Source organism: Carcharodon carcharias, chromosome 4 (assembly GCF_017639515.1).
Source record: "Carcharodon carcharias isolate sCarCar2 chromosome 4, sCarCar2.pri, whole genome shotgun sequence".
NCBI lineage: Eukaryota > Metazoa > Chordata > Chondrichthyes > Lamniformes > Lamnidae > Carcharodon > Carcharodon carcharias.
In genome coordinates, this window is record NC_054470.1 from 69,538,844 (window position 1) to 69,564,944 (window position 26,101).

A 26,101-nucleotide genomic window follows, 5' to 3' on the forward strand; every position below is an offset into this window, starting at 1 on the left:
TACAATCTCTGCATTGTTCTACAATCTCTGGAATGTTATCCAATCTCTGCATTGTTCTGCAATCTCTGCATTGTTCTACAATCTCTGCATTGTCTACAATTTCTTTACTATTCTACCATCTCTGCACTGTTCTACAATCTCTGGAATATACTCCAATCTCTGCAGTGTTCTACAATCTCTGCATTGTTCTACAATCTCTGGAATGTACTCCAATCTCTGCATTGAGCTGCAATCTCTGCATTGTTACACCATCTCTGCATTGTTCTACAATCTCTGCATTGTCTACAATTTCTTTACTATTCTACAATCTCTGCACTGTTCTACAATCTCTGGAATATACTCCAATCTCTGCAGTGTTCTACAATCTCTGCATTGTTCTACCATCTCTGGAATGTACTCCAATCTCTGCATTGTTCTGGAATCTCTGCATTGTTCTACAATCACTGCATTGTTCTACAGTCTCTGTATTGTTGTATAATCTCTGCACTGTTCTACAACCTCTGCACTGTTCTACAACCTCTGCATTGGCTACAATCTCTGCATTGTCGACAATTTCTTTACTATTCTACAATCTCTGCCCTGTTCTACAATTTCTGGAATATACTCCAATCTCTGCAGTGTTCTACAATCTCTGCATTGTTCTACAATCTCTGGAATGTACTCCAATCTCTGCATTGATCTGCAATCTCTGAATTGTTCTATAATCTCTGCATTGTTCTACAATCTCTGTATTGTTGTATAATCTCTGCGCTGTTCTACAATCTCTGGAATGTACTCCAATCCCTGCATTGTTCTACCATCTCTGCATTGTTCTACAATGCGTGGAATGTACTCCAATCTCTGCATTGTTCTGCAATCTCTGCATTGTTCTACAATCTCTGCATTGTTCAACAGTCTCTGTATTGTTGTATAATCTCTGCACTGTTCTGCAATCTCTGGAATGTACTCCAATCCCTGCAATGTTCTACCATCTCGCATTGTTCTACAATCTCTGGAATGTACTCCAATCTCTGCATTGTTCCACCATCTCTGCATTGTTCTACAATCTCTTCATTGTTCTACAGTCTCTGCATTGTTTACAATCTCTCTACTGATCTCCAATCTCTGCACTTTCTACAATCTCTTTCCCGTCCTACAATCTCTGCATAATTCTACAACCTCTGCATTATCGACAATCTCTTTACTGTTCTACAATATCTGCAATGTTCAACAGTGTTTGCACTGTTCTACAACCTCTGCATTGTTCTACAACCTCTGCATTGTCTACAATCTCTGCATTGTCTACAATGTCTTTACTATTCTACAATCTCTGCACTGTTCTAAAGTCACTGAAATGTACTCCAATCTCTGAAGTGTTCTACAATCTCTTGAATGTGCTCCAATCTCTGCATTGATGTGCAATCTCTGCATTGTTCTACAATCTCTGCATTGTTCTACAATCTCTGTATTGTTGTATCATCTCTGCGCTGTTCCACAATCTCTGGAATGTACTCCAATCCCTGCATTGTTCTACCATCTCTGCATTGTTCTACAATCTCTGCATTGTTCTACAGTCTCTGCATTGTTTACAATCTCTCTACTGATCTCCAATCTCTGCACTTTCTACAATCTCTTTCCCGTCCTACAATCTCTGCATAATTCTACAACCTCTGCATTATCGACAATCTCTTTACTGTTCTACAATATCTGCAATGTTCAACAGTGTTTGCACTGTTCTACAACCTCTGCATTGTTCTACAACCTCTGCATTGTCTACAATCTCTGCATTGTCCACAATGTCTTTACTATTCTACAATCTCTGCACTGTTCTAAAGTCACTGAAATGTACTCCAATCTCTGCAGTGTTCTACAATCTCTTGAATGTGCTCCAATCTCTGCATTGATCTGCAATCTCTGCATTGTTCTACAATCTCTGCATTGTTGTACAATCTCTGTATTGTTGTATCATCTCTGCGCTGTTCCACAATCTCTGGAATGTACTCCAATCCCTGCATTGTTCTACCATCTCTGCATTGTTCTACAATGTGTGGAATGTACTCCAATCTCTGCATTTTTCCACCATCTCTGCATTGTTCTACATTTCTGCATTGTTCTACTGTCTCTGCATTGTTTACAATCTCTCTGCTGATCTCCAATCTCTGCACTGTTCTACAATCTCTTTCCCGTTCTACAATCTCTGCATAATTCTACAACCTCTGCATTATCTACAATCTCTTTACTGTTCTACAATATCTGCAATGTTCAACAGTGTTTGCACTGTTCTACAACCTCTGCACTGTTCTACTACCTCTGCATTGTCTACAATCTCTGCATTGTCTACAATATCTTTACTATTCTACAATCTCTGCATTGTTCTACAATCTCTGGAATATACTCCAATCTCTGCAGTGTTCTACAATCTCTGCATTGTTCTACAATCTCTGGAATGTACTGCAATCTCTGCATTGTTCTGCAATCTCTGCGTTGTTCTACAATCTCTGCATTGTTCTACAGTATCTGTATTGTTGTATAATCTCTGCACTGTTCTACAATCTCTGGAATGTACTCCAATCCCTGCACTGTTCTACCATCTCTGCACTGTTCTACAATCTCTGGAATATACTCCAATCTCTGCAGTGTTCTACAATCTCTGCATTGTTCTACAATCTCTGGAATGTACTCCAATCTCTGCATTGATCTGCAATGTCTGCATTGTTCCACCATCTCTGCATTGTTCTACAATCTCTGCATTGTCTACAATTTCTTTACTATTCTACAATCTCTGCACTGTTCTACAATCTCTGGGATATACTCCAATCTCTGCAGTGTTTTACAATCTCTGCATTGTTCTACCATCTCTGGAATGTACTCCAATCTCTGCATTGTTCTGGAATCTCTGCATTGTTCTACAATCACTGCATTGTTCTACAGTCTCTGTATTGTTGTATAATCTCTGCACTGTTCTACAACCTCTGCACTGTTCTACAACCTCTGCATTGGCTACAATGTCTGCATTGTCGACAATTTCTTTACTACTCTACAATCTCTGCCCTGTTCTACAATCTCTGGAATATACTCCAATCTCTGCAGTGTTCTACAATCTCTGCATTGTTCTACAATCTCTGGAATGTACTCCAATCTCTGCATTGATCTGCAATCTCTGAATTGTTCTATAATCTCTGCATTGTTCTACAATCTCTGTATTGTTGTATAATCTCTGCGCTGTTCTACAATCTCTGGAATGTACTCCAATCCCTGCATTGTTCTACCATCTCTGCATTGTTCTACAATGTGTGGAATGTACTCCAATCTCTGCATTGTTCCACCATCTCTGCATTGTTCTACATCTCTGCATTGTTCTACAGTCTCTGCATGGATTACAATCTCTCTACTGATCTCCAATCTCTGCACTGTTCTACAATCTCTTTCCCGTTCTACAATCTCAGCATAATTCTACAATCTCTGCATTATCTACAATCTCTTTACTGTTCTACAATACCTGCAATGTTCAACAGTGTTTGCACTGTTCTACAACCTCTGCACTTTTCTACAACCTCTGCATTGTCTACAATTTCTGCATTGTCTACAATTTCTTTACTATTCTACAATCTCTGCACTGTTCTACAATCTCTGGAATGTACTCCAATCTCTGCAGTGTTCTACAATCTCTGCATTGTTCTACAATCTCTGGAATGTACTCCAATCTCTGCATTGTTCTGCAATCTCTGCATTGTTCTACAATCTCTGCATTGTCTACAATTTCTTTACTATTCTACCATCTCTGCACTGTTCTACAATCTCTGGAATATACTCCAATCTCTGCAGTGTTCTACAATCTCTGCATTGTTCTACAATCTCTGGAATGTACTCCAATCTCTGCATTGAGCTGCAATCTCTGCATTGTTACACCATCTCTGCATTGTTTTACAATCTCTGCATTGTCTACAATTTCTTTACTATTCTACAATCTCTGCACTGTTCTACAATCTCTGGAATATACTCCAATCTCTGCAGTGTTCTACAATCTCTGCATTGTTCTACCATCTCTGGAATGTACTCCAATCTCTGCATTGTTCTGGAATCTCTGCATTGTTCTACAATCACTGCATTGTTCTACAGTCTCTGTATTGTTGTATAATCTCTGCACTGTTCTACAACCTCTGCACTGTTCTACAACCTCTGCATTGGCTACAATCTCTGCATTGTCGACAATTTCTTTACTATTCTACAATCTCTGCCCTGTTCTACAATCTCTGGAATATACTCCAATCTCTGCAGTGTTCTACAATCTCTGCATTGTTCTACAATCTCTGGAATGCACTCCAATCTCTGCATTGATCTGCAATCTCTGAATTGTTCTATAATCTCTGCATTGTTCTACAATCTCTGTATTGTTGTATAATCTCTGCGCTGTTCTACAATCTCTGGAATGTACTCCAATCCCTGCATTGTTCTACCATCTCTGCATTGTTCTACAATGTCTGGAATGTACTCCAATCTCTGCATTGATCTGCAATCTCTGAATTGTTCTATAATCTCTGCATTGTTCTACAATCTCTGTATTGTTGTATAATCTCTACGCTGTTCTACAATCTCTGGAATGTACTCCAATCCCTGCATTGTTCTACCATCTCTGCATTGTTCTACAATGCGTGGAATGTACTCCAATCTCTGCATTGTTCTGCAATCTCTGCATTGTTCTACAATCTCTGCATTGTTCAACAGTCTCTGTATTGTTGTATAATCTCTGCACTGTTCTGCAATCTCTGGAATGTACTCCAATCCCTGCAATGTTCTACCATCTCGCATTGTTCTACAATCTCTGGAATGTACTCCAATCTCTGCATTGTTCCACCATCTCTGCATTGTTCTACAATCTCTGCATTGTTCTGCAGTCTCTGCATTGTTTACAATCTCTCTACTGATCTCCAATCTCTGCACTTTCTACAATCTCTTTCCCGTCCTACAATCTCTGCATAATTCTACAACCTCTGCATTATCGACAATCTCTTTACTGTTCTACAATATCTGCAATGTTCAACAGTGTTTGCACTGTTCTACAACTTCTGCACTGTTCTACAACCTCTGCATTGTTCTACAATCACTGCATTGTTCTACAGTCTCTGTATTGTTGTATAATCTCTGCACTGTTCTACAACCTCTGCACTGTTCTACAACCACTGCATTGTCTACAATCTCTGCATTGTCGACAATTTCTTTACTATTCTACAATCTCTGCACTGTTCTACAATCTCTGGAATATACTCCAATCTCTGCAGTGTTCTACAATCTCTGCATTGTTCTACAATCTCTGGAATGTACTCCAATCTCTGCATTGATCTGCAATCTCTGAATTGTTCTATAATCTCTGCATTGTTCTACAATCTCTGTATTGTTGTATAATCTCTGCGCTGTTCTACAATCTCTGGAATGTACTCCAAACCCTGCATTGTTCTACCATCTCTGCATTGTTCTACAATGTGTGGAATGTACTCCAATCTCTGCATTGTTCCACCATCTCTGCATTGTTCTACATCTCTGCATTGTTCTACAGTCTCTGCATGGATTACAATCTCTCTACTGATCTCCAATCTCTGCACTGTTCTACAATCTCTTTCCCGTTCTACAATCTCAGCATAATTCTACAATCTCTGCATTATCTACAATCTCTTTACTGTTCTACAATACCTGCAATGTTCAACAGTGTTTGCACTGTTCTACAACCTCTGCACTTTTCTACAACCTCTGCATTGTCTACAATTTCTGCATTGTCTACAATTTCTTTACTATTCTACAATCTCTGCACTGTTCTACAATCTCTGGAATGTACTCCAATCTCTGCATTGTTCTGCAATCTCTGCATTGTTCTACAATCTCTGCATTGTTCTACAGTCTCTGTATTGTTGTGTAATCTCTGAACTGTTCTACAATCTCTGAAAAAAACTCCAATTCCTGCACTGTTCTACCATCTCTGCATTGTCCTACAGCTCTGGAATGTACTCCAATCTCTGCATTGTTCCACCATCTCTGCATTGTTCTACAATCTCTGCATTGTTGTACAGTCTCTGTATTGTTGTATAATCTCTGCACTGTTCTACAATCTCTGGAATGTCCTACAATCTCTGCATTGTTCTACAATCTCTGGAATGTACTCCAATCTCTGCATTGTTCTGCAATCTCTGCATTGTTCTGCAATCTCTGCATTGTTCAACAGTCTCTGTATTGTTGTATAATCTCTGCACTGTGCTGCAATCTCTGGAATGTACTCCAATCCCTGCAATGTTCTACCATCTCGCATTGTTCTACAATCTCTGGAATGTACTCCAATCTGTGCATTGTTCCACCATCTCTGCATTGTTCTACAATCTCTGCATTGTTCTACAGTCTCTGCATTGTTTACAATCTCTCTATTGATCTCCAATCTCTGCACTGTTCCACAATCTCTTTCCCGTTCTACAATCTCTGCATAATTCTACAACCTCTGCATTATCTACAATCTCTTTACTGTTCTACAATATCTGCAATGTTCAACAGTGTTTGCACTGTTCTACAACCTCTGCACTGTTCTACAACATCTGCATTGTCTACAATCTCTGCATTGTCTACAGTTTCTTTACTATTCTACAATCTCTGCACTGTTCTACAATCACTGGAATGTACTCCAATCCCTGCATTGTTCTACCATCTCTGCATTGTTCTACAGTCTCTGGAATGTACTCCAATCTCTGCATTTTTCCACCATCTCTGCATTGTTCTACAATCTCTGCATTGTTCTACAGTCTCTGCATTGTTTACAATCTCTCTACTGATCTCCAATCTCTGCACTGTTCTACAATCTCTTTCCCGTCCTACAATCTCAGCATAATTCTACAACCTCTGCATTATCGACAATCTCTTTACTGTTCTACAATATCTGCAATGTTCAACAGTGTTTGCACTGTTCTACAACCTCTGCATTGTTCTACAACCTCTGCATTGTCTACAATCTCTGCATTGTCTACAATGTCTTTACTATTCTACAATCTCGGCACTGTTCTAAAGTCACTGAAATGTACTCCAATCTCTGCAGTGTTCTACAATCTCTTGAATGTACTCCAATCTCTGCATTGATCTGCAATCTCTGCATTGTTCTACAATCTCTGCATTGTTCTACAATCTCTGTATTGTTGTATCATCTCTGCGCTGTTCTACAATCTCTGGAATGTACTCCAATCCCTGCATTGTTCTACCATCTCTGCATTGTTCTACAATGTGTGGAATGTACTCCAATCTCTGCATTTTTCCACCATCTCTGCATTGTTCTACATTTCTGCATTGTTCTACTGTCTCTGCATTGTTTACAATCTCTCTGCTGATCTCCAATCTCTGCACTGTTCTACAATCTCTTTCCCGTTCTACAATCTCTGCATAATTCTACAACCTCTGCATTATCTACAATCTCTTTACTGTTCTACAATATCTGCAATGTTCAACAGTGTTTGCACTGTTCTACAACCTCTGCACTGTTCTACTACCTCTGCATTGTCTACAATCTCTGCATTGTCTACAATATCTTTACTATTCTACAATCTCTGCATTGTTCTACAATCTCTGGAATATACTCCAATCTCTGCAGTGTTCTACAATCTCTGGAATGTACTCCAATCTCTGCATTGTTCTGGAATCGCTGCATTGTTCTACAATCTCTGCATTCTTCTACAGTCTCTGTATTGTTGTATAATCTCTGCACTGTTCTACAATCTCTGGAATGTTCTACAATCTCTGCATTGTTCCACCATCTCTGCATTGTTCTACAATCTCTGCATTGTTCTACAGTCTCTGCATTGTTTACAATCTCTCTACTGATCTCCAATCTCTGCACTGTTCCACAATCTCTTTCCCGTCCTACAATCTCTGCATAATTCTACAACCTCTGCATTATCCACAATCTCTTTAGTGTTCTACAATACCTGCAATGTTCAACAGTGTTTGCACTGTTCTACAACATCTGCACTGTTCTACAACCTCTGCATTGTCTACAATCTCTGCATTGTCTACAATTTCTTTACTATTCTACCATCTCTGCACTGTTCTACAATCTCTGGAATATACTCCAATCTCTGCAGTGTTCTACAATCTCTGCATTGTTCTACAATCTCTGGAATGTACTCCAATCTCTGCATTGATCTGCAATCTCTGCATTGTTCCACCATCTCTGCATTGTTCTACAATCTCTGCATTGTCTACAATTTCTTTACTATTCTACAATCTCTGCACTGTTCTACAATCTCTGGAATATACTCCAATCTCTGCAGTGTTCTACAATCTCTGCATTGTTCTACCATCTCTGGAATGTACTCCAATCTCTGCATTGTTCTGGAATCTCTGCATTGTTCTACAATCACTGCATTGTTCTACAGTCTCTGTATTGTTGTATAATCTCTGCACTGTTCTACAACCTCTGCACTGTTCTACAACCTCTGCATTGGCTACAATCTCTGCATTGTCGACAATTTCTTTACTATTCTACAATCTCTGCCCTGTTCTACAATCTCTGGAATGTACTCCAATCTCTGCATTGATCTGCAATCTCTGAATTGTTCTATAATCTCTGCATTGTTCTACAATCTTTGTATTGTTGTATAATCTCTGCGCTGTTCTACAATCTCTGGAATGTACTCCAATCCCTGCATTGTTGTACCATCTCTGCATTGTTCTACAATGTGTGGAATGTACTCCAATCTCTGCATTGTTCCACCATCTCTGCATTGTTCTACATCTCTGCATTTTTCTACAGTCACTGCATGGATTACAATCTCTCTACTGATCTCCAATCTCTGCACTGTTCTACAATCTCTTTCCCATTCTACAATCTCTGCATAATTCTACAACCTCTGCATTATCTACAATCTCTTTACTGTTCTACAATACCTGCAATGTTCAACAGTGTTTGCACTGTTCTACAACCTCTGCACTTTTCTACAACCTCTGCATTGTCTACAATCTCTGCATTGACTACAATTTCTTTCCTATTCTACAATCTCTGCACTGTTCTACACTCTCTGGAATACATTCCAATCTCTGCAGTGTTCTACAATCTCTGCATTGTTCTACAATCTCTGGAATATACTCCAATCTCTGCATTGTTCTGCAATCTCTGCATTGTTCTACAATCTCTGCATTGTTCTACAGTCTCTGTATTGTTGTATAATCTCTGCACTGTTCTACAATCTCTGAAAGGCACTCCAATTCCTGCACTGTTCTACCATCTCTGCATTGTTCTACAGCTCTGGAATGTACTCCAATCTCTGCATTGTTCCACCATCTCTGCATTGTTCTACAATCTCTGCATTGTTGTACAGTCTCTGTATTGTTGTATAATCTCTGCACTGTTCTACAATCTCTGGAATGTCCTACAATCTCTGCATTGTTCTACAATCTCTGGAATGTACTCCAATCTCTGCAGTGTTCTGCAATCTCTGCATTGTTCTACAATCTCTGCATTGTTCAACAGTCTCTGTATTGTTGTATAATCTCTGCACTGTTCTGCAATCTCTGGAATGTACTCCAATCCCTGCAATGTTCTACCATCTCGCATTGTTCTACAATCTCTGGAATGTACTCCAATCTCTGCATTGTTCCACCATCTCTGCATTGTTCTACAATCTCTGCATTGTTCTACAGTCTCTGCATTGTTTACAATCTCTCTACTGATCTCCAATCTCTGCACTTTCTACAATCTCTTTCCCGTCCTACAATCTCTGCATAATTCTACAACCTCTGCATTATCGACAATCTCTTCACTGTTCTACAATATCTGCAATGTTCAACAGTGTTTGCACTGTTCTACAACTTCTGCACTGTTCTACAACCTCTGCATTGTTCTACAATCACTGCATTGTTCTACAGTCTCTGTATTGTTGTATAATCTCTGCACTGTTCTACTACCTCTGCACTGTTCTACAACCTCTGCATTGTCTACAATCTCTGCATTGTCGACAATTTCTTTACTATTCTACAATCTCTGCACTGTTCTACAATCTCTGGAATATACTCCAATCTCTGCAGTGTTCTACAATCTCTGCATTGTTCTACAATCTCTGGAATGTACTCCAATCTCTGCATTGATCTGCAATCTCTGAATTGTTCTATAATCTCTGCATTGTTCTACAATCTCTGTATTGTTGTATAATCTCTGCGCTGTTCTACAATCTCTGGAATGTACTCCAATCCCTGCATTGTTCTACCATCTCTGCATTGTTCTACAATGTGTGGAATGTACTCCAATCTCTGCATTGTTCCACCATCTCTGCATTGTTCTACATCTCTGCATTGTTCTACAGTCTCTGCATGGATTACAATCTCTCTACTGATCTCCAATCTCTGCACTGTTCTACAATCTCTTTCCCGTTCTACAATCTCAGCATAATTCTACAATCTCTGCATTATCTGCAATCTCTTTACTGTTCTACAATACCTGCAATGTTCAACAGTGTTTGCACTGTTCTACAACCTCTGCACTTTTCTACAACCTCTGCATTGTCTACAATTTCTGCATTGTCTACAATTTCTTTACTATTCTACAATCTCTGCACTGTTCTACAATCTCTGGAATGTACTCCAATCTCTGCAGTGTTCTACAATCTCTGCATTGTTCTACAATCTCTGGAATGTACACCAATCTCTGCATTGTTCTGCAATCTCTTCATTGTTCTACAATCTCTGCATTGTTCTACAGTCTCTGTATTGTTGTATAATCTCTGAACTGTTCTACAATCTCTGAAAAAAACTCCAATTCCTGCACTGTTCTACCATCTCTGCATTGTCCTACAGCTCTGGAATGTACTCCAATCTCTGCATTGTTCCACCATCTCTGCATTGTTCTACAATCTCTGCATTGTTCTACAGTCTCTGTATTGTTGTATAATCTCTGCACTGTTCTGCAATCTCTGGAATGTACTCCAATCCCTGCAATGTTCTACCATCTCGCATTGTTCTACAATCTCTGGAATGTACTCCAATCTCTGCATTGTTCCACCATCTCTGCATTGTTCTACAATCTCTGCATTGTTCTACAGTCTCTGCATTGTTTACAGTCTCTCCATTGATCTCCAATCTCTGCACTGTTCCACAATCTCTTTCCCGTTCTACAATCTCTGCATAATTCTACAACCTCTGCATTATCTACAATCTCTTTACTGTTCTACAATATCTGCAATGTTCAACAGTGTTTGCACTGTTCTACAACCTCTGCACTGTTCTACAACCTCTGCATTGTCTACAATCTCTGCATTGTCTACAGTTTCTTTACTATTCTACAATCTCTGCACTGTTCTACAGTCACTGGAATGTACTCCAATCCCTGCATTGTTCTACCATCTCTGCATTGTTCTACAGTCTCTGGAATGTACTCCAATCTCTGCATAGTTCCACCAGATCTGCATTGTTCTACAATCTCTTCATTGTTCCACAGTCTCTGCATTGTTTACAATCTCTCTACTGATCTCCAATCTCTGCACTTTCTACAATCTCTTTCCCGTCCTACAATCTCTGCATAATTCTACAACCTCTGCATTATCGACAATCTCTTTACTGTTCTACAATATCTGCAATGTTCAACAGTGTTTGCACTGTTCTACAACCTCTGCATTGTTCTACAACCTCTGCATTGTCTACAATCTCTGCATTGTCTACAATGTCTTTACTATTCTACAATCTCTGCACTGTTCTAAAGTCACTGAAATGTACTCCAATCTCTGCAGTGTTCTACAATCTCTTGAATGTACTCCAATCTCTGCATTGATCTGCAATCTCTGCATTGTTCTACAATCTCTGCATTGTTCTACCATCTCTGTATTGTTGTATCATCTCTGCGCTGTTCTACAATCTCTGGAATGTACTCCAATCCCTGCATTGTTCTACCATCTCTGCATTGTTCTACAATCTGTGGAATGTACTCCAATCTCTGCATTTTTCCACCATCTCTGCATTGTTCTACATTTCTGCATTGTTCTACTGTCTCTGCATTGTTTACAATCTCTCTGCTGATCTCCAATCTCAGCACTGTTCTACAATCTCTTTCCCGTTCTACAATCTCTGCATAATTGTACAACCTCTGCATTATCTCCAATCTCTTTACTGTTCTACAATATCTGCAATGTTCAACAGTGTTTGCACTGTTCTACAACCTCTGCACTGTTCTACTACCTCTGCATTGTCTACAATCTCTGCATTGTCTACAATATCTTTACTATTCTACAATCTCTGCATTGTTCGACAATCTCTGGAATATATTCCAATCTCTGCAGTGTTCTACAATCTCTGCATTGTTCTACAATCTCTGGAATGTACTGCAATCTCTGCATTGTTCTGCAATCTCTGCGTTGTTCTACAATCTCTGCATTGTTCTACAGTATCTGTATTGTTGTATAATCTCTGCACTGTTCTACAATCTCTGGAATGTACTCCAATCCCTGCACTGTTCTACCATCTCTGCATTGTTCTACAACTCTGGAATGTACTCCAATCTCTGCATTGTTCTGGAATCGCTGCATTGTTCTACAATCTCTGCATTCTTCTACAGTCTCTGTATTGTTGTATAATCTCTGCACTGTTCTACAATCTCTGGAATGTCCTACAATCTCTGCATTGTTCCACCATCTCTGCATTGTTCTACAATCTCTGCATTGTTCTACAGTCTTTGCATTGTTTACAATCTCTCTACTGATCTCCAATCTCTGCACTGTTCCACAATCTCTTTCCCGTCCTACAATCTCTGCATAATTCTACAACCTCTGCATTATCCACAATCTCTTTAGTGTTCTACAATACCTGCAATGTTCAACAGTGTTTGCACTGTTCTACAACATCTGCACTGTTCTACAACCTCTGCATTGTCTACAATCTCTGCATTGTCTACAATTTCTTTACTATTCTACCATCTCTGCACTGTTCTACAATCTCTGGAATATACTCCAATCTCTGCAGTTTTCTACAATCTCTGCATTGTTCTACAATCTCTGGAATGTACTCCAATCTCTGCATTGATCTGCAATCTCTGCATTGTTCCACCATCTCTGCATTGTTCTACAATCTCTGCATTGTTCTACAGTCTCTGCATTGTTTACAATCTCTCTACTGATCTCCAATCTCTGCACTGTTCCACAATCTCTTTCCCGTCCTACAATCTCTGCATAATTCTACAACCTCTGCATTATCCACAATCTCTTTAGTGTTCTACAATACCTGCAATGTTCAACAGTGTTTGCACTGTTCTACAACATCTGCACTGTTCTACAACCTCTGCATTGTCTACAATCTCTGCATTGTCTACAATTTCTTTACTATTCTACCATCTCTGCACTGTTCTACAATCTCTGGAATATACTCCAATCTCTGCAGTGTTCTACAATCTCTGCATTGTTCTACCATCTCTGGAATATACTCCAATCTCTGCAGTGTTCTACAATCTCTGCATTGTTCTACCATCTCTGGAATGTACTCCAATCTCTGCATTGTTCTGGAATCTCTGCATTGTTCTACAATCACTGCATTGTTCTACAGTCTCTGTATTGTTGTATAATCTCTGCACTGTTCTACATCCTCTGCACTGTTCTACAACCTCTGCATTGGCTACAATCTCTGCATTGTCGACAATTTCTTTACTATTCTACAATCTCTGCACTGTTCTACAATCTCTGGAATATACTCCAATCTCTGCAGTGTTCTACAATCTCTGCATTGTGCTACAATCTCTGGAATGTACTCCAATCTCTGCATTGATCTGCAATCTCTGAATTGTTCTATAATCTCTGCATTGTTCTACAATCTCTGCATTGTTGTATAATCTCTGCGCTGTTCTACAATCTCTGGAATGTACTCCAATCCCTGCATTGTTCTACCATCTCTGCATTGTTCTACAATGTCTGGAATGTACTCCAATCTCTGCATTGTTCTGCAATCTCTGCATTGTTCTACAATCTCTGCATTGTTCAACAGTCTCTGTATTGTTGTATAATCTCTGCACTGTTCTGCAATCTCTGGAATGTCCTCCAATCCCTGCAACGTTCTACCATCTCGCATTGTTCTACAATCTCTGGAATGTACTCCAATCTCTGCATTGTTCCACCATCTCTGCATTGTTCTACAATCTCTGCATTGTTCTACAGTCTCTGCATTGTTTACAATCTCTCTACTGATCTCCAATCTCTGCACTTTCTACAATCTCTTTCCCGTCCTACAATCTCTGCATAATTCTACAACCTCTGCATTATCGACAATCTCTTTACTGTTCTACAATATCTGCAATGTTCAACAGTGTTTGAACTGTTCTACAACTTCTGCACTGTTCTACAACCTCTGCATTGTTCTACAATCACTGCATTGTTCTACAGTCTCTGTATTGTTGTATAATCTCGGCACTGTTCTACAACCTCTGCACTGTTCTACAACCTCTGCATTGTCTACAATCTCTGCATTGTCGACAATGTCTTTACTATTCTACAATCTCTGCACTGTTCTACCATCTCTGCATTGTTCTACAGCTCTGGAATGTACTCCAATCTCTGCATTGTTCCACCATCTCTGCATTGTTCTACAATCTCTGCATTGTTCTACAGTCTCTGTATTGTTGTATAATCTCTGCACTGTTCTACAATCTCTGAAATGTCCTACAATCTCTGCATTGTTCTACAATCTCTGGAATGTACTCCAATCTCTGCATTGTTCTGCAATCTCTGCATTGTTCTACAATCTCTGCATTGTTCAACAGTCTCTGTATTGTTGTATAATCTCTGCACTGTTCTGCAATCTCTGGAATGTACTCCAATCCCTGCAATGTTCTACCATCTCGCATTGTTCTACAATCTCTGGAATGTACTCCAATCTCTGCATTGTTCCACCATCTCTGCATTGTTCTACAATCTCTGCATTGTTCTACAGTCTCTGCATTGTTTACAATCTCTCTACTGATCTCCAATCTCTGCACTTTCTACAATCTCTTTCCCGTCCTACAATCTCTGCATAATTCTACTACCTCTGCATTATCGACAATCTCTTTACTGTTCTACAATATCTGCAATGTTCAACAGCGTTTGCACTGTTCTACAACTTCTGCACTGTTCTCCAACCTCTGCATTGTTCTACAATCACTGCATTGTTCTACAGTCTCTGTATTGTTGTATAAACTCTGCACTGTTCTACAACCTCTGCACTGTTCTACAACCTCTGCATTGTCTACAATCTCTGCATTGTCGACAATTTCTTTACTATTCTACAATCTCTGCAGTGTTCTACAATCTCTGGAATATACTCCAATCTCTGCAGTGTTCTACAATCTCTGCATTGTTCTACAATCTCTGGAATGTACTCCAATCTCTGCATTGATCTGCAATCTCTGAATTGTTCTATAATCTCTGCATTGTTCTACAATCTCTGTATTGTTGTATAATCTCTGCGCTGTTCTACAATCTCTGGAATGTACTCCAATCCCTGCATTGTTCTACCATCTCTGCATTGTTCCACAATGTGAGGAATGTACTCCAATCTCTGCATTGTTCCACCATCTCTGCATTGTTCTACATCTCTGCATTTTTCTACAGTCACTGCATGGATTACAATCTCTCTACTGATCTCCAATCTCTGCACTGTTCTACAATCTCTTTCCCGTTCTACAATCTCTGCATAATTCTACAACCTCTGCATTATCTACAATCTCTTTACGGTTCTACAATACCTGCAATGTTCAACAGTGTTTGCACTGTTCTACAACCTCTGCACTTTTCTACAACCTCTGCATTGTCTACAATCTCTGCATTGTCTACAATTTCTTTCCTATTCTACAATCTCTGCACTGTTCTACACTCTCTGGAATATACTCCAATCTCTGCAGTGTTCTACAATCTCTGCATTGTTCTACAATCTCTGGAATATACTCCAATCTCTGCATTGTTCTGCAATCTCTGCATTGTTCTACAATCTCTGCATTGTTCTACAGTCTCTGTATTGTTGTATAATCTCTGCACTGTTCTACAATCTCTGAAAAGCACTCCAATTCCTGCACTGTTCTACCATCTCTGCATTGTTCTACAGCTCTGGAATCTACTCCAATCTCTGCATTTTTCTACAGTCGCTGCATGGATTACAATCTCTCTACTGATCTCCAATCTCTGCACTGTTCTACAATCTCTTTCCCGTTCTACAATCTCTGCATAATTCTACAACCTCTGCATTATCTACAATCTCTTTACTGTTCTACAATACCTGCAATGTTCAACAGTGTTTGCACTGTTCTACAACCTCTGCACTTTTCTACAACCTCTGCATTGTCTACAATCTCTGCATTGTCTACAATTTCTTTACTATTCTACAATCTCTGCACTGTTCTATACTCTCTGGAATATACTCCAATCTCTGCAGTGTTCTACAATCTCTGCATTGTTCTACATTCTCTGGAATGTACACCAATCTCTGCATTGTTCTGCAATCTCTGCATTGTTCTACAATCTCTGCATTGTTCTACACTCTCTGTATTGTTGTATAATCTCTGCACTGTTCTACATTCTCTGAAAAGCACTCCAATTCCTGCACTGTTCTACCATCTCTGCATTGTTCTACAGCTCTGGAATGTACTCCAATCTCTGCATTGTTCCACCATCTCTGCATTGTTCTACAATCTCTGCATTGTTCAACAGTCTCTGTATTGTTGTATAATCTCTGCACTGTTCTGCAATCTCTGGAATGTACTCCAATCTCTGCACTGTTCTACCATCTCTGCATTGTTCTACAGCTCTGGAATGTACTCCAATCTCTGCATTGTTATGGAATTGCTGCATTGTTCTACAATCTCTGCATTGTTCTACAGTCTCTGTAGTGTTGTAAAATCTCTCCCCTGTTCTATAATCTCTGGAATGTACTTCAATCCCTGCATTGTTCTACCATCTCTGCATTGTTCTACAATCTCTGGAATGTACTCCAATCTCTGCATTGTTCTACCATCTCTGCATTGTTCTACAATCTCTGCATTGTTCTACAGTCTCTGCATTGTTTACAATCTCTCTACTGATCTCCAATCTCTGCACTGTCCTACAATCTCTTTCCCGTTCTACAATCTCTGCATAATTCTACAACCTCTGCATTATCTACAATATCTTTACTGTTCGATAATATCTGCAATGTTCAACAGTGTTTGCACTGTTCTACAATCTCTGCACTGTTCTACATCCTCTGCATTGTCTACAATCTCTGCATTGTCTACAATTTCTTTCCTATTCTACAATCTCTGCACTGTTCTACAATCACTGGAATGTACTCCAATATCTGCAGTGTTCTACAAGCTCTGCATTGTTCTACAATCTCTGGAATGTACTCCAATCTCTGCATTGTTCTGCAATCTCTGCATTGTTCTACAATCTCTGCATTGTTCAACAGTCTCTGTATTGTTGTATAATCTCTGCACTGTTCTGCAATCTCTGGAATGTACTCCAATCCCTGCAATGTTGTACCATCTCGCATTGTTCTACAATCTCTGGAATGTACTCCAATCTCTGCATTGTTCCGCCATCTCTGCATTATTCTACAATCTCTGCATTGTTCTACAGTCTCTGCATTGTTTACAATCTCTCTACTGATCTCCAATCTCTGCACTGTTCTACAATCTCTTTCCCGTTCTACAATCTCTGCATAATTCTACAACCTCTGCATTATCTACAATATCTTTACTGTTCTATAATATCTGCAATGTTCAACAGTGTTTGCACTGTTCTACAATCTCTGCACTGTTCTACATCCTCTGCATTGTCTACAATCTCTGCATTGTCTACAATTTCTTTCCTATTCTACAATCTCTGCACTGTTCTACAATCACTGGAATGTACTCCAATATCTGCAGTGTTCTACAAGCTCTGCATTGTTCTACAATCTCTGGAATGTACTCCAATCTCTGCATTGTTCTGCAATCTCTGGAATGTACTCCAATCTCTGCATTGTTCTACAATCTCTGCATTGTTCTATAATCTCTGCATTGTCTACAATCTCTGCACTCTTCTGCAGCCTCTGCACTGTTCTACAATCTCTGCAGTTTTCTACAGTCTCTGTGTTGTTGTATAATCTCTGCACTGTTCTACAATCTCTGAAATGTACTCCAATCTATGCATTGTTCTACCGTCTCTGCATTGTCCTACCATTTCTGGAATGTACTCCAATCTGTGCATTGTTCTGCAATCTCTGCATTGTTCTACAATCTCTGCATTGTTCTACAGTCTCTGTATTGTTGTATAATCTCTGCACTGTTCTACAATCTCTGGAATGTACTCCAATCCCTGCACTGTTCTACAATCTCTGCATTGTTCTACACCTCTGGAATGTACTCCAATCTCTGCATTGTTCTGGAATCGCTGCATTGTTCTACAATCTCTGCATTGTTCTACAATCTCTGTATTGTTGTATAATCTCTGCATTGTTCTACAATCTCTGGAATGTCCTACAATTTCTGCATTGTTCCACCATCTCTGCATTGTTCTACAATCTCTGCATTGTTCTACAATCTCTGCATTGTTCTACAGTCTCTGTATTGTTCTATAATCTCTGCACTGTTCTACAATCTCTGTAATGTCCTACAATCTCTGCATTGTTCCACCATCTCTGCATTGTTCTACAATCTCTGCATTGTTCTACAGTCTCTGCATTGTTTACAATCTCTCTACTGATCTCCAATCTCTGCACTGTTCCACAATCTCTTTCCCGTTCTACAATCTCTGCATAAGTCTACAACCTCTGCATTATCTACAATCTCTTTACTGTTCTACAATATCTGCAATGTTCAAAAGTGTTTGCACTGTTCTACATCCTCTGCACTGTTCTACAACCTCTGCATTGTCTACAATCTCTGCATTGTCTACAATTTCTTTACTATTCTACAATCTCTGCACTATTCTACAATCACTCTAATGTACTCCAATCCCTGCATTGTTCTACCATCTCGCATTGTTCTACAATCTCTGGAATGTGCTCCAATCTCTGCATTGTTCTGCATTCTCTGCATTGTTCTACAATCTCTGCCTTGTTCTACAGTCTCTGTATTGTTGTATAATCTCTGCACTGTTCTGCAATCTCTGGAATGTACTCCAATCTCTGCAATGTTCTACCATCTCGCATTGTTCTACAATCTCTGGAATGTACTCCAATCTCTGCATTGTTCCACCATCTCTGCATTGTTCTACAATCTCTGCATTGTTCTACAGTCTCTGCATTGTTTACAATCTCTCTACGGATCTCCAATCTCTGCACTGTTCCACAATCTCTTTCCCGTTCTACAATCTCTGCATAATTCTACATCCTCTGCATTATCTACAATCTCTTTACTGTTCTACAATATCTGCAATGTTCAACAGTGTTTGCACTGTTCTACAACCTCTGCACTGTTCTACAACCTCTGCATTGTCTACAATCTCTGCATTGTCTACAATTTCTTTACTATTCTACAATCTCTGCACTGTTCTACAATCACTGGAATATACTCCAATCCCTGCATTGTTCTACAATCTCTGCACTGTTCTACAGCCTCTGCATTGTCTACAATCTCTGCATTGTCTACAATGTCTTTACTATTCTACAATCTCTGCACTGGTCTGCAATCTCTGGAATGTACTCCAATCTCTGCATTGTTCCACCATCTCTGCATGGTTCTACAATGTCTGGAATGTACTCCAATCTCTGCATTGTTCTACAATCTCTGCATTGTTCTACGATCTCTGCATTGTTCTACAATCTCTGTATTGTTGTATAATCTCTGCACTGTTCTACAATCTCTGAAATGTACTCCAATCTCTGCATTGTTCTACAATCTCTGCATTGTTCTACAATCTCTGCATTGTTCTACAGTCTCTGCATTGTTTACAATCTCTTTACTGAAATCCAATCTCTGCACTGTTCTACAATCTCTTTCCCGTTGTACAATCTCTGCATAATTCCACAACCTCTGCATTATCTGCAATCTCTTTACTCTTCTACAATATCTGCAATGTTCAACAGTGTTTGCACTGTTCTACAATCTCTGCACAGTTCTACAGCCTCTGCATTGTCGACAATCTCTGCATTGTCTACAATCTCTTTACTATTCTACAATCTCTGCACAGTTCTGCAGTCTCTGCGCTGCTCTCCAGTCTCTGCGCTGCTCTCCAGTCTCTGCGCTGCTCTCCAGTCTCTGCGCTGCTCTCCAGTCTCTGCACTGTTCTACAATCTCTGTATTGTTTTACGGTCTCTGCATTGTCTACCATCTCTTTGCTGTTCTACAATCTCTGCACTGTTCTACAACCTCTGCATTGTCTACAATCTCTGCATTGTCTAAAATTTCTTTACTATTCTACAATCTCTGCACTGTTCTACAATCTCTGGAATGTACTCCAATCTCTGCAGTGTACTCCAATCTCTGCATTGTTCTACAGTCTCTGTGTTGTTGTATAATCTCTGCACTGTTCTACAATCTCTGGAATGTACTCCAATCTCTGCAGTGTTCTACAAGCTCTGCATTGTTCTACAATCTCTGGAATGTACTCCAATCTCTGCATTGTTCTGCAATCTCTGCATTGTTCTACAATCTCTGCATTGTTCTACAGTCTCTGTATTGTTGTATAATCTCTGCACTGTTCTACAATCTCTGGAATATACTCCAATCCCTGCATTGTTCTAGCATCTCTGCATTGTTCTACAATCTCTGCACTGTTCTACAGCCTCTGCATTGTCTACAATCTCTGCATTGTCTACAGTTTCTTTACTATTCTACAATCTCTGCACTGTTCTACAATCTCTGGAATGTACTCCAATCTCTGCATTGTTCCACCATCTCTGCATTGTTCTACAATCTCTGCATTGTTCTACAGTCTCTGCTTTGTTTACGTTCTCTTTACTGATCTCCAATCTGTGCACTGTTCTACAATCTCTTTCCCGTTCTACATTCTCTGCATAATTCTACAACCTCTGCATTATCGACAATCTCTTAACTGTTCTACAATATCTGCAATGTTCAACAGTGTTTGCACTGTTCTACAATCTCTGCACTGTTCTAAACCTCTGCATTGTCTACAATCTCTGCATTGTCTACAATTTCTTTACTATTCTACAATCTCTGCGCTGCTCTACAATCATTGGAATGTACTCCAATCTCTGCAGTGTTCTACAATCTCTGCATTGTTCTACGATCTCTGCATTGTTCTACAATCTCTGTATTGTTGTATAATCTCTGCACTGTTCTACAATCTCTGAAATGTACTCCAATCACTGCATTGTTCTACCATATCTGCATTGGTCCACATCTCTGCATTTTTCTGCAGTCTCTGCATTGTTTACAATCTCTTTACTGATCTCCAATCTCTGCACTGTTCTACAATCTCTTTCCCGTTCTACAATCTCTGCATAATTCTACAACCTCTGCATTATCTGCAATCTCTTTACTGTTCTACAATATCTGCAATGTTCAACAGTGTTTGCACTGTTCTACAATCTCTGCACTGTTATACAGCCTCTGCATTGTCGACAATCTCTGCATTGTCTACAATCTCTTTACTATTCTACAATCTCTGCACAGTTCTCCAGTCTCTGCACTGCTCTCCAGTCTCTGCGCTGCTCTCCAGTCTCTGCGCTGCTCTCCAGTCTCTGCACTGTTCTACAATCTCTGTATTGTTTTACGGTCTCTGCATTGTCTACCATCTCTTTGCTGTTCTACAATCTCTGCACTGTTCTACAACCTCTGCATTGTCTACAATCTCTGCATTGTCTACAATTTATTTACTATTCTACAATGTCTGCACTGTTCTACAATCTCTGGAATGTACTCCAATCTCTGCAGCGTTCTTCAATCTCTGCATTGTTCGACAATCTCTGGAATGTACTCCAATCTCCGCAATGTTCTACAATCTCTGCATTATTCTATAATCTCTGGAATGTACTCCAATCTCTGCATTGTTCTGCAATCTCTGCATTGTTCTACAATCTCTGCATTGTTCTACAGTCTCTGTGTTGTTGTATAATCTCTGCACTGTTCTACAATCTCTGGAATGTACTCTAATCTCTGCAGTGTTCTACAAGCTCTGCATTGTTCTACAATCTCTGGAATGTACTCCCATCTCTGCATTGTTCTGCAATCTCTGCATTGTTCTACATTCTCTGCATTGTTCTACACTCTCTGTATTGTTGTATAATCTCTGCACTGTTCTATAATCTCTGGAATATACTCCAATCCCTGCATTGTTCTACCATCTCTGCATTGTTCTACAATCTCTGCACTGTTCTACAGCCTCTGCATTGTCTACAATCTCTGCATTGCCTACAGTTTCTTTACTATTCTACAATCTCTGCACTGTTCTACAATCTCTGGAATGTACTCCAATCTCTGCATTGTTCCACCATCTCTGCATTGTTCTACAATCTCTGCATTGTTCTACAGTCTCCTCTTTGTTTACATTCTGTTTACTGATCTCCAATCTCTGCACTGTTCTACAATCTCTTTCCAGTTCTACAATCTCTGCATAATTCTACAACCTCTGCATTATCGACAATCTCTTAACTGTTCTACAATATATGCAATGTTCAACAGTGTTTGCACTGTTCTACAATCTCTGCACAGTTCAACAACCTCTGCATTGTCTACAATCTCTGCATTGTTTACAATTTCTTTACTATTCTACAATCTCTGCGCTATTCTACAATCTCTGGAATTTACTCCAATCTCTGCATTGATCTGCAATCTCTGCATTGTTCTACAATCTCTGCATTGTTCTACAATCTGTGTATTTTTGTATAATCTCTGCGCTGTTCTACAATCTCTGGAATGTACTCCAATCCCTGCATTGTTCTAACATCTCTGCATTGTTCTACAATCTGTGGAATGCACTCCAATCTGTGCATTTTTCCACCATCTCTGCATTGTTCTACATCTCTGCATTGTTCTACTGTCTCTGCATTATTTACAATTGCTCTACTGATCTCCAATCTCTGCACTGTTCTACAATCTCTTTCCCGTTCTACAATCTCTGCATAATTCTACAACCTCTGCATTATCTACAATCTCTTTACTGTTCTTCACTATCTGCAATGTTCAACAGTGTTTGCACTGTTCTACAACCTCTGCACTGTTCTACAACCTCTGCATTGTCTACAATCTCTGCATTGTCTACAATTTCTTTACTATTCTACCATCTCTGCATTGTTCTACAATCTCTGGAATATACTCCAATCTCTGCAGTGTTCTACAATCTCTGCATTGTTCCACAATCTCTGGAATGTACTCCAATCTCTGCATTGATCTGCAATCTCTGCATTGTTCTACAATCTCTGCAATGTTCTACTATCTCTGTATTGTTGTGTCATCTCTGCGCTGTTTTACAATTCCTGGAATGTACTGCAATGCCTGCATTGTTCTACCATCTCTGCCTTGTTCTACAATCTGTGGAATTTACTCCAATCTCTGCATTGTTCCACCATCTCTGCATTGTTCTGCAATCTCTGGAATGTACTCCAATCTCTCCATTGTTCTGGAATCTCTGCATTGTTCTACAATCACTGCATTGTTCTACAATCTCTGTATTGTTGTATGATCTCTGCACTGTTGTGCAACCTCTGCACTCTTCTACAACCTCTGCATTGTCTACAATCTCTGCATTGTCGACAATTTCTTTTCTATTCTACAATCTATGCACTGTTGTACAATCTCTGGAATATAATCCAATCTCTGCAGTGTTCTACAATCTCTGCATTGTTCTACAATCTCTGGAATGTACTCCAATCTCTGCATTGATCTGCAATCTCTGAATTGTTCTATAATCTCTGCATTGTTCTACAATCTCTGTATTGTTGTATAATCTCTGCGCTGTTCTACAATCTCTGGAATGTACTCCAATCCCTGCATTGTTCTACCATCTCTGCATTGTTCTACAATGTGTGGATTGTACTCCAATCTCTGCATTGTTCCACCATCTCTGCATTGTTCTACATCTCTGCATTGTTCTACAGTCTCTGCATGGATTACAATCTCTCTACTGATCTCCAATCTCTGCACTGTTCTACAATCTCTTCCCGTTCTACAATCTCAGCATAATTCTACAACCTCTGCATTATCTACAATCTCTTTACTGTTCTACAATATCTGCAATGTTCAACAGTGTTTGCACTGTTCTACAACCTCTGCACTTTTCTACAACCTCTGCATTGTCTACAATCTCTGCATTGTCTACAATTTCTTTACTATTCTACAATCTCTGTACTGTTCTACAATCTCTGGAATTTTCTCCAATCTCTGCAGTGTTCTACAATCTCTGCATTGTTCTAGAATCTCTGGAATGTACTCCAATCTCTGCATTGTTCTGCAATCTCTGTACTGTTCTGCAATCTCTGGAATGTACTCCAATCCCTGCAATGTTCTACCATCTCGCATTGTTCTACAATCTCTGGAATGTACTCCAATCTCTGCATTGTTCCACCATCTCTGCATTGTTCTACAATCTCTGCATTGTTCTACAGTCTCTGCATTGTTTACAATCTCTCTACTGATCTCCAATCTCTGCACTGTTCCACAATCTCTTTCCCGTTCTACAATCTCTGCATAATTCTACAACCTCTGCATTATCTACAATCTCTTTACTGTTCTACAATATCTGCAATGTTCAACAGTGTTTGCACTGTTCTACAACCTCTGCACTGTTCTACAACCTCTACATTGTCTACAATCTCTGCATTGTCTACAGTTTCTTTACTATTCTACAATCTCTGCACTGTTCTACAATCACTGGAATGTACTCCAATCCCTGCATTGTTCTACCATCTCTTCATTGTTCTACAGTCTCTGGAATGTACTCCAATCTCTGCATTGTTCCACCATCTCTGCATTGTTCTACAATCTCTTCATTGTTCTACAGTCTCTGCATTGTTTACAATCTCTCTACTGATCTCCAATCTCTGCACTTTCTACAATCTCTTTCCCGTCCTACAATCTCTGCATAATTCTACAACCTCTGCATTATCGACAATCTCTTTACTGTTCTACAATATCTGCAATGTTCAACAGTGTTTGCACTGTTCTACAACCTCTGCATTGTTCTACAACCTCTGCATTGTCTACAATCTCTGCATTGTCTACAATGTCTTTACTATTCTACAATCTCTGCACTGTTCTAAAGTCACTGAAATGTACTCCAATCTCTGCAGTGTTCTACAATCTCTTGAATGTGCTCCAATCTCTGCATTGATGTGCAATCTCTGCATTGTTCTACAATCTCTGCATTGTTCTACAATCTCTGTATTGTTGTATCATCTCTGCGCTGTTCCACAATCTCTGGAATGTACTCCAATCCCTGCATTGTTCTACCATCTCTGCATTGTTCTACAATCTCTGCATTGTTCTACAGTCTCTGCATTGTTTACAATCTCTCTACTGATCTCCAATCTCTGCACTTTCTACAATGTCTTTCCCGTCCTACAATCTCTGCATAATTCTACAACCTCTGCATTATCGACAATCTCTTTACTGTTCTACAATATCTGCAATGTTCAACAGTGTTTGCACTGTTCTACAACCTCTGCATTGTACTACAACCTCTGCATTGTCTACAATCTCTGCATTGTCTACAATGTCTTTACTATTCTACAATCTCTGCACTGTTCTAAAGTCACTGAAATGTACTCCAATCTCTGCAGTGTTCTACAATCTCTTGAATGTGCTCCAATCTCTGCATTGATCTGCAATCTCTGCATTGTTCTACAATCTCTGCATTGTTCTACAATCTCTGTATTGTTGTATCATCTCTGCGCTCTTCCACAATCTCTGGAATGTACTCCAATCCCTGCATTGTTCTACCATCTCTGCATTGTTCTACAATGTGTGGAATGTACTCCAATCTCTGCATTTTTCCACCATCTCTGCATTGTTCTACATTTCTGCATTGTTCTACTGTCTCTGCATTGTTTACAATCTCTCTGCTGATCTCCAATCTCTGCACTGTTCTACAATCTCTTTCCCGTTCTACAATCTCTGCATAATTCTACAACCTCTGCATTATCTACAATCTCTTTACTGTTCTACAATATCTGCAATGTTCAACAGTGTTTGCACTGTTCTACAACCTCTGCACTGTTCTACTACCTCTGCATTGTCTAC